Source organism: Oryctolagus cuniculus, chromosome 1 (genome assembly GCF_964237555.1).
Source record: "Oryctolagus cuniculus chromosome 1, mOryCun1.1, whole genome shotgun sequence".
Taxonomy (NCBI): Eukaryota; Metazoa; Chordata; class Mammalia; order Lagomorpha; family Leporidae; genus Oryctolagus; species Oryctolagus cuniculus.
The window spans coordinates 215,605,699-215,618,082 of NC_091432.1; the positions used below are offsets into that span (position 1 = coordinate 215,605,699).

General features: G+C 44.3%; 1 pseudogene; it reads left to right on the plus strand.

The window, feature by feature from the left end:
* Positions 1 to 11,510: 11,510 nt before the first annotated feature.
* On the plus strand, positions 11,511 to 11,868 carry LOC100340971 (large ribosomal subunit protein eL38 pseudogene; annotated as a pseudogene).
* The last annotated feature ends 516 nt before the right edge of the window (positions 11,869 to 12,384 follow it).

The following is a 12,384-nucleotide window of genomic DNA, read 5'->3' on the forward strand; positions in this document are numbered from 1 at the left end:
AGCAAATGTTTTCTTAATTCTTCATATTAAATAAGGAAAGTACATCCCCTAATTGAATCTCAGCATTGAAAAAGAAAAACTGATAGCTGGAAGAATGCTTTTAAAAATCTTGGGGGGGGGTGGCGGCAGGGGCGGCACTGTGGTGTAACAGGTAAAGCCACCGGCTGCAGTGCCGGCATCCCATAGGGGCTCTGGTTTGAGTCCAGGTATTCTATTTCTATAGCTCTCTGCTATGGCCTGGGAAAGCAGTAGAAGATGGCCCAGGTGCTTGGGCCCCTGCACCCACGTGGGAGGCCTGAAAGAAGCTCCTGGCTCCTGGCTTTGGATCAGCCCAGCTCCAGCTGTTGCAGCCATTTGGGGAGTAAATCAGCAGGTGAAAGACCACTCTCTGTCTTTGCCTCTACCTCTCTGTAACTCTACCTTTCAAATAAATAAATCTTTAAAAAAAATCTTAGAGGGAAATGTAAGTAGAATTTAAAATGTGAAGTGTCATGAAATAGTAAAAGAAAAAAAAAATGCAAACTAAGAAGAAAACTGGGGTTGTAGTGAGGAAAGTAGAATTCAAGGAAAAAGAATGAAGTTGGGAAAAGGCACACAGCTTAGGTTGGACACATACCATCAAATAACATGGCATCAACCACTCTAAAGGAAAAATGCTGAAAAACAGGAGGAAATGACATATATGTAATAAAAGTGAGAGATTTAAAAATGCTTCTAGTTGACAAATCAAACACGCAATGAAGAAAACAGAAGCAAGGGCCAGGAGGCGCTGAATAGTAAATGATAAGATGAGGATCAATTCAGGAAAGAGTTTCTTGTACGTAAGATCTGACTCTGGGCCCAGCCTGAGGAACCTAAGTGACAGACCCATGTCCCTCCTGTCTGGTGCTTAAGACAGCACTGCAGTAGGAAGGACCCTCATACAAACGTGCTTACATCCTGGTGCAATTGTTTTCTTGGCAGTTGATTCCCAAGAGTGAAATCAAGGTCAAAAATAAATGTTTACAGTTTTCACAGCTATAACTGGATTGCATTCCTGAAGACCACAGCAATTCATATTTCTACTATAATATCATCAGTGCTCTTTTATGTCTCGCCAATCTGACAAGTGAAAAAATGGTATTTCTTAACCATCTTAAATTCTACTTTGCAGTCTTCCATGTTAATCATTGATCGTCTTTGAGGGTACAATTTCCATGAGGCTGTGGAGATGGAAGGTGGATTTGGGAAGGTTCTAGAATGAGTGGGAAGTATCAGTTGCTCTCTTGAATATCTTGAGAGTGACAGGATGGAAGAAGGCAGTGTGGTGGATTAAGTGGGAATCAGGATAAAAGGAAATGCTTTAAAGCCCAGGAAGATTGGTATAATTGTGGCCAGGATAAATGAGTCATTGTAGAGAGACAAAATGCCAACTAAAGATCCACATGCTATCCAAGAGTTTTACACAGCAAGAATCCTCTCTCTAATACAACAAAATTATCAGTGTAATTATCATAAAATTGTGTTATTTGATTATATGCTCTAAAATGAGACTTTAAAATTTCATGAAAAAACAGAATTAAAAGATATGCTTCTGAGCCGGCGCCGTGGCTCAATAGGCTAATCCTCCACCTTGCGGCGCCGGCACACCGGGTTCTAGTCCCGGTTGGGGCGCCGGATTCTGTCCCGGTTGCCCCTCTTCCAGGCCAGCTCTCTGCTATGGCCAGGGAGTGCAGTGGAGGATGGCCCAGGTGCTTGGGCCCTGCACCCCATGGGAGACCAGGAAAAGCACCTGGCTCCTGGCTCCTGCCAGGATCAGCGCGGTGCGCCGGCTGCAGCGGCGGCCATTGGAGGGTGAACCAACGGCAAAGGAAGACCTTTCTCTCTGTCTCTCTCTCTCTCTCTCACTGTCCACTCTGCCTGTCAAAAAAAAAAAAAAAAAAAAAAAAAAAAAGATATGCTTCTTTCGGGTGAAAAAATTTGAAGTCCATGCATAGATTTTCATAATATGCATTCCATGAACTTTTTGAAGACCCCTCCTATATAATATGTATTACTCTCATGGCTTTCCATAGTTTCAATTCAGGATTAAGTGCAGGATTAAAAAACAATAAAATCAATTCCATCCTCCCCATTGGTGAAAATAATGATCGAGTTAATTCTCTTGAGGACAGCACTGGTTGGGGGAGGCTGATGGAAGATACATCCCAGGAGTCCATGTCATCCCAGGACACTGTAGTTGCAATGGTTTTACCCAGCATGCCCTACTCTCTTTTTCTCCTCCCAACAGGACAGTAGCTAAATCTGCTTCCTGGGGCTAGGGGGCAGTGGTTTCCAAACTTGGCTACACGTTAGAATTCCGTGGCGATTTTTGTTTGTTTCTTTTTCATCTCAGTCCTCTGTTGGTATTCAAGCCCAATTAAGCCAGAATCTCTGCAGTGAGACAGAAGCTGCAATAGGTTTTAAAGCTTCGCAGGTGATTCTGATGGGAATCAAAGGTTGCAAACCATCGGCCTGGGGCTTCCGAATGAGCTGACGATGTCATGTTGTTGTCTGAAACTGGGACACGTGAGCTTGATAAGGTCTTGTGTGAAGGAATCGCAGGGATAGGCACACAAGACACCTCCACGTGACAGGGCATAGTCTCCGCCAGCCAGTTTACATAGGATGTCCTTTAAAGAGAATGGCATTGATACCTCGAATGGTGGTATTTCCTGGCCAGCTAAAAGGCATCCAGGGGATTTCTAACTTGGGAAAAGAATAGAAAGGCATGAGAATGTTTACATAATAAGGTGCTTTATTAGCTGCGCAGAAAAAAAAAATACTGATTTAGATGTTCCAAGAGTCTGGAGCGCAATGTGAGGATTTAATTACTCAGAGCGAGAAAGGAGTCATTCATTTAGCAGGTTCTAGGAGGTAAACTCATTTCTCAACTCTCCTAGTGGCTGAATTCCTGTTTAAACCAACTGTTAGGAGACATTTAAAAATTAACTACCCTACAAATTATTTTGACAAAGAAGCTCCTAACACAAGCACCTATGCACACCCACCTTAAATCAAAGTCTGCAAGACTGAAGACACGTTTACCAGGAAACAAAACGAATCATCCTGAAGTCTGGAAAAGAGAACCCTAGGGCACCACGCTGACATCTGAGAAGCAAAATGAAACATTCGCTAGTGTTTGATTTTTATTGCCAAGAGTCGGTCTTCTCATGAGGTCTGATCTTCTGATAATGAGATCAATTTCTCCATTTATGTAATTCTGGTTACACAAAAAAAAATTCCAAGCCTAATGGATAGAGCAGGAAGCCTTGGGTTAGAAGCCCTGGGTTCACTCCCAGCTCTGTTAGGTGATAGCAGGTGACCCCAGATAATGACTGAACCTCTGTAAACCTCAGTCTAGAGATGATGATGATGATGATGATGATGATAAGATACAACATGTTTGTTTACAAAGCACTTAGCTCCCTGCCTACCTCAGGCAATCAAGCAATCAAAAGATGGTTAACCTGCTTCTGCTATCATTATCTGCTGTTTAAGCATCATCGGGTGGCTGGGGCCACCTTCTTGTCTCTGATACAGAAAGAATTCAAGGATGAAATGTAGGTAAAATCAGCGAGAAGCCAGAGGCAAGCCAAGCAAAAGTGCACGCTCAGCAAGGAGTGCGGGCATGCTCAAGAGAGAGCTACACTCAACAAGGTTCAGGGTCATTCCTTTGTATGAACTGGAGGCATAGGTATGGTCTCTAGGGTGGGGTTGAATTGAATATTCAAAGGAGGTGGAGTTTGGGGTGGGGCCTGAGTGCTGCCCATTTTCCTTGCCCTTTTTTTGGAAAACCTGCAAGTATCCTGGCCTCAGCTGCATGCTGGGAGTAGGTATGTCAGCCAAGCTGGTTATTTTTGGCTGGGGCTGGTTCTAAGCCACAGAAGCTCAAGTTTCCCACTACACAGAAGGCCAGGAGGGATTTGCATGGTGTAGCCAGGGCTGCAGGGAGGGGTTGCTGACCCCAGCTCCTCCTTGCTAGCTACATCCCTGCCTACATCATGAGGGTCACATAGAAATAGTTAGAGGGGCCAGCGCCGTGGCTCACTTGGTTAATCCTCCACCTGCGGCGCCGGCATCCCATATGGACACCGAGTTCTAGTCCTGGTTGCTCCTCTTCCAGGCCAGCTCTCTGCTGTGGCCCAGGAAGGCAGTGGAGGATGGCCCAAGTGCTTGGGCCCTGCACTGGCATGGGAGACCAGGAGAAAGCACCTGGCTCCTGATCGGCTTAGCTCCAGCCATAGTGGCCATTTGAGGGGTGAACCAACGGAAGGAAGACCTTTCTCTCTGTCTCTCTCCCTCACTGTTTAACTCTATCTGTCAAATAAAGAAATACAAATAAATAAATAAAATAAAAAGGTAGCCATAGTTATTAAAAAAAAAAAAGAAAGAAAGAAATAGCAAGAATGCTTTGACATTAATGAAAGACATGTGGTTTTATGTAGACAGGCATGATTCTGGATCTTAATTCTTGATTCAGGTTCTTCAGTTAGCATGGTTCTCCTTCCAGTGCGGGGTTTCTCTCTCACTTGGCCTAGTGTCCTTTCTCCAGTAAAACACTCCAAATGCAGAGTCCAAACTATTGATTGACTTTTAAATTTCCCATATTCCCTTGGAGCCACGAGCATTCACCATCAGCACCTCAGCTCACGCTTGCTTTCTCCTCACTCGGCTGCACCACCACGCCATCCTCCAAACCCCTTTGAATCTCACGCTCTCCATCTTCAGCGCCACTGGACACTGCCCTCTAGGACATTCAGTGTTTTGGGCCCATTTAACATTCTTCCTAGCCATTCTGTATGCTTCCATCCGATCATGGTGCAGACTTTTCAAATAGTTCCTGGGGCTGACGCTGTGGCATAGCAGGTGAAGCCGCCGCCTCCAGTGCTGGCATCCCTTATGGGCACTGGTTCTAGTCCCGGCTACTCCACTTCTGATCCAGCTCTCTGATATGGCCTGGGAAAGCAGTGGAAGATGGCCCAAGTGCTTAGGCCCCTGCACTCACATGGGAGACCTGGAAAGCTCCTGGCTCCTGGCTTCAGCATGGCCCAACTCTGGCCTTTGCAGCCATTTGGGGAATGAACCAGTGTTTGGAAGATTTCTCTATCTCTCCCTCTCTCTCTGTAACTCTGCCTTTCAAATAAATAGATAAATCGTTTTTTAAAATGGCATTAGATGCATATTTCCTTAACATTGAAGCACATCTTAAACTAAAAGCCAATATTATGCTTAGCAATTAAGCATTTATAATCTCAATAACATGACAGCCTTGCTTTTATGGGATAGTCATTACAGCTAGACAAGAGAACAAAATAAAAGTTTTTTGTTTGTTTGTTTATTTTACTTATTTGAAAGGCAGAGAGACAGACAGAATTCTCCCACCCACTGGTTCACTCCTCAAATGCCCACAACAGCCAGGGCTGGGCCCAGCCAAAGCCAGGAGCCTGGAATTCAATCCAGGTCTTCCATGTGAGTGGTAGGGACTCAAATTCTTGAGCCCTCACTTTCTGCCTCCCAGGGTGTGCATTAGCAGGAAGCTAATGCCCAGGAATGAAGCCAGGACTTGAACCCATGCCCTCTGATAGGGGATGCAGGTGTCCCAAGTGGTGTCTTTTTTAAAAAAATTTATTTACCCACTATGCCACAGCACTGGCCCCTTATTTATTTATTTGAAAGGCAGAGAGCTACAGAGAGGCAGAGAGAGAGAGAGGTCTTCCAGCTGCTGGTTCACTTTCCAAATGGCCACAACAGCCAGAGCCGGGCTGATCCAAAGCCAGGAGCCAGGAGCTTCTTCCAGGTCTCCCATGTGAATGCAGGGGCCGAAGGACTTGGGCCATCTTCCACTGCTTTCCCAGGACATAGCAGAGAGCTGGATCAGAAGTGGAGCAGCCGGGACTAGAACCGGAGCCCATATAGGATGCTGGCACCCCAGGTGGTGGCAATACCTGCTGGCCCCTTAAGTAGTATCTTAATTGCTATGCTAATCACCCATACCAGGAGTCTCAAATATTGAAATGAATAAGACAAAACTATCATTTGCAGAAAATAAAATGTCTAAGAGATTCAACTAAAAACTATTGAAAAGAGAAAATGAGTTTATAAAGTTTTCAGGAAGCAATATTAATATTCAAAAACAAAAGGTTTCATAATATATTAAAATATAATCCAAAATCAATCCATTTGTGAAAGAATACAAATACAAATAAATTTGGGTAATATGAAAGAAACAAAAATTTTCCAAGAAATAAAAAAAAAGTGACTAAGAAAAAAACCATACCCTTTGGATGAACAGAAATACTTGGTATAACATAAGGTACACACTTTTTTCAAAATGATCTAGTGAACTATCATATTTCTGGTCAAAACCCTAACACAATTATTTAACAGAAGAAACATTTGAAAAAGTATTTAAACTTCATGAGTAAAAGGTGTTAGTTCCAATAAATAGTGATTGGGATAAAGATAATCTCGTAAATGATTGTACTTTTAAATTATGATGGGGACCAGTGCTGTGGAATAGTGGGCTAAGCCTCTGCCTGTGGTGCCAGAATCCCATATGGTGCCGGTTCAAGTCCCAGCCGCTCTTCTTCTGATCCAGCTCTCTGCTGCGGCCTAGGAAAGCAGTGGAAGATGGCCCAAGTGTTTGGGCCTCTGCACCTGCATGGGAGACCCAGAAGAAGCTCCTGACTCCTGGCTTCAGATCGGCTCAGCTCCGGCCGCTGCAGCCACCTGGGGAGTGAACTAGCAAGTGGAGAACCTTTCTGTCTCTCCCTCACTCTGACTATAACTCTACTTCTCAAGTAAATGAAATAAAATCTTTAAAAATAAAATGAAATTATGATAAATGGTATGGAAGAAAAATACAGATTGGTGTGAAATCTTTTAAATAAAATTTGAGTTCTAGTCTCATTCATTTCACAAATTACATACTAAATTTTTTAAGTAAACTTACATAACTAGGAAAAAATAGATGCTAGTTTTATAATCTTGAGTCTAAATGTCTTTTATTTTTTAAAAATTTATTTATTTGAAAGGCAGAGCTACAGAGAGGCAGAGGCAGAGAGAGAGAGAAAGAGAGAGAGAGAGTTCTTCCATCCCTTGCTTCACTCCCCAGATGGCCGCAAAGGCCAGAGCTGTGCCGGTCCGAAGCCAGGAGCCAGGAGCTTCTTCCAGGTCTCCCACGTGAGTGCAGGGGCCCAAGGACTTGGGCCATCTTCCACTGCTTTCCCAGGCAGTAGCAGAAAGCTGGATCGGAAGTGGAGCAGCTGGGACTCGAACCAGTGCCCATATGGGATGCCAGCACTGCAGGCGGAGGCTTTATCCACTACACCACAATGCCAGCCCCTAAAAGTCTTTTATGAAAACCATAGATCACACACAAAAGATGGTAACCTGGATTATATAATAATGAGCATTTTCCAATGGCAGAAACAAACAAAAGCCCTCTAAGTTAAAAGACAAAGAGCAAGTATTGGAAAATACATGTAGTGCAAGTAACAGGCAAATTTCAGCTGCCCCAATATAAAGTATTTTGTAATACACAGAATAAATAACCCTTCCTCCCAAACAATAGAGATGATTTTTTTTCCTCTGGTCCCTACTGGACAATTCTCGCACACTCTGCAGGCTAAGGGAAGTGGTATGACCAATGGTGTGTGCCATCACTCACTCCTATCAGGATCCCCTTCATCCGCACCACACACAAACACATCCCACACACAATACACACACTGGCACATACAAACATACACACGATGCACTGAACTCTCATACATCTTGGGCAGTTCCTTCTGCGATCATACCTGCAGGTATGTAGTACATGTCTCCTGAGTGTCCTTTGTGGTATGTCTAAGCTTTGCGTTAATACCAGATCTGGGATAACATCCATTGTGTGGTCTGTTTTCATTGCTATGACAAAATTCCCGAGGCTGCATACTTCGCAGAGAAAAGAGGTTTATTTGTCTCACTGCTTTGCAGGTTCAGGAACATGGAACAGGCATGGGCATGGTTCTGGTGAGGGCCTCACGTCAGACAGCATCACAACGTTGGAGCAGATACAAGGGGGAGAGATAGAGAGCAGGAAGGAGCCAGTCTTGTTCTTTTATAACCACCCTCTCCGAAAAACCAGCCAGGTCCCATGAAAGCTATATTCATTCCTTCCCAGGGCAGTGTCCCCACTGACCTCCCCCAGGCTTCAACACTTAAAGGTCCCACCACCCCCTAATCTCACCACATTGCAGACCAAGCCTCCAACCATGAACCCCTGGCGGACAAGCTACTCCAAACCACAGCACTACGGAATGCAATCACAGAGGGGACAGGTTCAGCTCTGCATGGAGAAATGTGGCTGCCTATTTTCTGGTTCAGATCACAAAGACATTTTCTCCCTTTGCAAAAGGGCTCTGTTTCGTGCTAAAATCCAGTCCACCTCAGATTCTGCCATTAGGCTGCCTGTCTTCATTTCCAATCATATTTGGAAATTCCCCCATTCCCTCTCCAATTTTGTCTTACGGATGATTTAGAGAGAGAGGTCTGGTTATGAGTGACTGGGGCCACCAGCCAGACACCACTTTGGACCATAAACTGTCATAATAATTTTTCCAACCACAATGACAAAAAAAAAAAAAAAAAAAACACCTCCCCAGAATGTAGCTACACATGGAATATGGTCCCTGTATCAACAGTCGCTGATAGAGGGCTATCACTGATTCCCTTGATGTGGTTGCTCAAAATATTGTTGGAATGTCTCTTTGAAGATTGCCCTTGGAGCCTGAAGCGCTTTTTCTTTTATTCTGAGCCCACAAGTAAAATCCTTCTCAGATTGTATTTGACTTCTGGAAGTAAGTAAAAGCCATTTGCCACATACTCCAGTTTATAAAAGAAATGCCTAGCTAGCTAAGTTTTAACAATATATAGCTTATACACATATATAATGTTTTCACTATAGAGAGAGAGCGACAGAGAACACCATGGGAGTGATTAGACTAATGATGCCCTTTTGTAGCTCAGAAACATATTCTAGTGATAACTCACAAAAGGGACCTCTGAAGATGTTTTTAGCATTAATAGCATCACTGGACTAAATGTTTAGTCTTTCCAAGTCATTACTTAGAAGGACATATGGAATTTAGATGAATGTCTGCTGTGTTTTGAGAACAATAAAGTCTCATTAGAGTCACAGTTTAGAAGATGTTCTCTTTTTAAATGTTATTCTGAAAACCTTCCCCTCCCTTTACTACGTCCCTCCATCCCTCCAACATTCAACCAGTCCAGTGCACCATCAAATTCTTCACTTTTGCTCTGGCGGTATCTCCTTCACATTATCCCCTTCCCCGGTCTCTCTAATTCAGTCTTTAAAGATGCTCTTCCTGCCGGCGCTGCGGCTCACTAGGCTAATCCTCCGCCTAGCGGCGCCGGCACACCGGGTTCTAGTCCCGGTCGGGGCGCCGGATTCTGTCCCGGTTGCCCCTCTTCCAGGCCAGCCCTCTGCTGTGGCCAGGGAGTGCAGTGGAGGATGGCCCAGGTGCTTGGGCCCTGCACCCCATGGGAGACCAGGAGAAGCACCTGGCTCCTGGCTCCTGCCATCGGATCAGCGCTGTGCGCCGGCCGCAGCGGGCTGGCCACGGCGGCCATTGGAGGGTGAACCAACAGCAAAGGAAGACCTTTCTCTCTGTCTCTCTCTCTCTCACTGTCCACTCTGCCTGTCAAAAAAAAAAAAAAAAAAAAAAAAAAAAAGATGCTCTTCCTGCAATTTCATGCCTTTGTACACACACACACACACACATTCCTGGAATTCCCTTTCTGGTCTTTGCCTGGAAAGTCTTACTAATCCTTGAAGATCAGCCCAAATTTCACTTGGGTGGCCTTTGCCGACCTCCTGCACTCATGGCCTCTGCCATTACGCCTGTCACTCTGGACCACGGGATAGCTAACACCTGCATCACGGAAGGACTGAGCACAGTGCTGGGAGGTGCTGTGAAATGAAGCTCGGACTGATTTCCCATCACGGGGAACTTGCTGAGTTCACCTGAAGGTAACCGACACCAGTTCCTATCAGTTGGATTAGAGTCCAGTTTGCTAACAATGAATGCAAAATTAGCAACAAAATGACTGAATTTTATGCCTCCAGTCTCATTCCTTGGAAGCTGTATTGGGAAGCTTCCTGGGAACATTCAGTAGAGAGGATATACAGCTAATCTTCCTTTGGGTTTCAGAAATATGACTCATGGGGCAGGCTGGTACCATGGTGTGGTGCCGGTTTGAGTTCCGGCTGCTCCACTTCCAATCCAGCTCCCTAATTGACCTGGAAAAGCAGTAGAAGATGGCCCAAATGCTTGGGCCCCTGCACCAACATGGGAGACCCAGAGGAAGCTCCTGGCTCCTCTCCCTTTCTCTCTCTCTCTCTCTGTGTGTGTGTGTGTGTGTGAGAGAGAGAGAGAGAGAGAGAGAGAGAGAGAGAGACTCTACCTTTCAAATAAATAATGAAAGAAATATGTCTCAGAGATGTGATCAATTGGAAGTCATCAGTTAGAGAACAGGAACGCTAGGCAAGAAAAGAGAAAACTAGTCTCTGGGAATAGAAAGAGTGAAGACACGTGACATGTGGACTAAGCTCAGAGTCACCGATCCTTCTGATAGTGACAGTCTGGGTCAGCTGTCTGAGGTCTACCTGGCTTTCTACTCTAACGTTCTCATGTTCTTCATTTGTTGCTTTACTTTCACTGGCACAAGAAGAATAAAAATACACAGACAACAAAAGCAAAAACAGATTAATGGGAGCACATCAAACCAAAAAGTTTCTGAATAGCAAAGAAAGCAATTGACAAAATTGAAAAGCAAGCTACAGAATTGGAGAAAATATTTGCTAAAAATTTGAGTCTATCCCATAAGGGGTGAATGTAAAAATATTATATATAAGGTATTCATACATCTCAATAGCACACACAGACATACACAAATATCCTGATCATTTATAATGGGCAAAGGGCCTAAATAGACATATTCCTAAAGAAGTCACACAAATGGCCAATAGGTGTGAAGGGGTTCAGCATCTGTGATCATCAGGGAAATGCAAATCAAAACTACAATGAGATTTCTCCACCCCTGCTAGGATGGCTATTAACAAAATGTTCAAGATAACAGCACTGGTGAGGGTGTGGAGAGAAAGGACACCTTAGACATTATTGGTGGGAATGCAAATTGGTACAGCCATTATGGAAACAGCATAAGGCTCCTCAAAAAATTTAAAAGGGATTGCCTTATGGTCCAAGTAATCCACTTTTGAGCATATATTCAAAGGAAGTGAAATCAATTAAGTCAATGCAATATCTGTACTCCGACATTCAGTAGAGCATTATTCACAACCACCATGATGTGAAACAACCTGAGTGCCCACTGACGGATGAGTATGGATAAAGAAAATGTGATACACACAATAGAATACTATTTAGCCTTAAAGAAGAAAATCCTGAATCTAAAGAGCCTTATGCTCCCTTTCCGCCTCTCTCCCTTCTCGCTGCTGCCGAGAGTCGCTTCCCGGCGGTGTTCGGGCGAAGTGCTGGTCCGCGGCCTGGTCGCCATGCCCCGGAAAATCGAGGAGATCAAGGACTTCCTGCTCACGGCCCGGCGGAAGGATGCCAAGTCCGTCAAGATCAAGAACAAGGACAACGTGAAGTTCAAGGTGCGCTGCAGCCGCTACCTCTACACGCTGGTCATCACGGACAAGGAGAAGGCCGAGAAGCTGAAGCAGTCCCTGCTCCCAGGCCTGGCCGTGAAGGAGCTGAAATGAACTGGAGAAGCGGCTGGAACTGCATTAAAGTGTTAAAGTGAAAAAAAAAAAAAAAAAAAGCCTTATGCTAAGTGAACTAAGCCAGAAACTGAAGGACAAATACTGCATGACCTCACTTGAATGTGGTACTAAAACAAATTGAACTTGTAGGATCAGAAAATGGGCTGGTGGTTACCAGGGGACAGTGGGTGGGAGAATAAAAGATATGGGTCAACCCGTACAAACTTCCAGTTATGAAGTGAATACTTTCCAGACATCTAATTAATGTACAGCAATGATAACTAGCGAATAACAATGTCCTCTAGACCTGAAATCTGTGTTCTCCCCACACAGAAAAGGTAGCTATGTGAGGTGAAGGGAATGGTAATTAGCTTTATTGTGGCAAACATTTTACAGTGTATACATATTTCATATTATGCTGTATATCTTAAGTATATGCAAGCTTTACTTGTCAATCACACCTCAGTGAAGCTGAGAAAAATACAGATATGACTTCCAGAGGAAAAAAATCAGTAGATTTCACTGTGACTTACATGTTCATTTTTCCCCCTGCAGGAAGCTCTTACAGGTTTCCT